Here is a 738-nt window from a genome sequence, read left to right on the forward strand (position 1 = left end):
GAGGGTGTGTAGGATCCGTAAATGAGATCTTTCCCCACGCCAGCAGAGGCTGGAGGCACAAGGAGTTGGCTGTTGGTGTAGAAAACAAGTCTGTTTGGCAAATAAACATACGGTTCTTAGCTCTGCGGAGTCCATGCTCTTGTGTCATCCAAAATACCATGTCCTCGGGAAACAGGTTGGGTTTTGAGGTACAGTTTATGGTCCAGGCTTTATTAATTCAGTAGAAGGAATGGTATTTTATTTGAAGTCAGCAGGGAGTTTTCTCCAGGTACTTCTAATCCATTATCCTCTTCAGCTGTGAGAGGGGGAGCAGGTCCTTTGCGCAAGGTTGGGTGCTCGGGGTCCTGCCCTAGCCCTGCTGTGGGCTGAGAGGCGGCGTCACCTTGCTGTCTCCAAGGTACGGCGCCTTCCTGGGAGCCAGAGGTGCTTGTTCTGAGGCTGGGGAGTTCAGCCCAGAGTGCGCAGGCAGGCAGCCGGGAAGCATCCTGCCTGAAGCCGCTTCCCTTCTCCGTTGGGAGCCGCTTGCAGTGAGCGGATCTGAACTCTCACTGGAAAAATAAAGTGTGAATCTGGAGCCCCGTGAGATGCGATGGCCCAGGCGCGCTTTCCCTGGCAATGACTGTTGCGGGGGGATTTGTTTTGGTTCCGTTGTACAGGGTCTGTCCGGTTTTGGCAAGGAAGGGGCCGCAGTTTTTGCGATAAATTCTTCTGTGGCAGCCCTGAGCTCGGCTGGCAGGG

This window comes from Eurypyga helias, unplaced genomic scaffold (assembly GCF_000690775.1).
Source record: "Eurypyga helias isolate BGI_N326 unplaced genomic scaffold, ASM69077v1 scaffold14329, whole genome shotgun sequence".
NCBI classification, from domain to species: Eukaryota; Metazoa; Chordata; class Aves; order Eurypygiformes; family Eurypygidae; genus Eurypyga; species Eurypyga helias.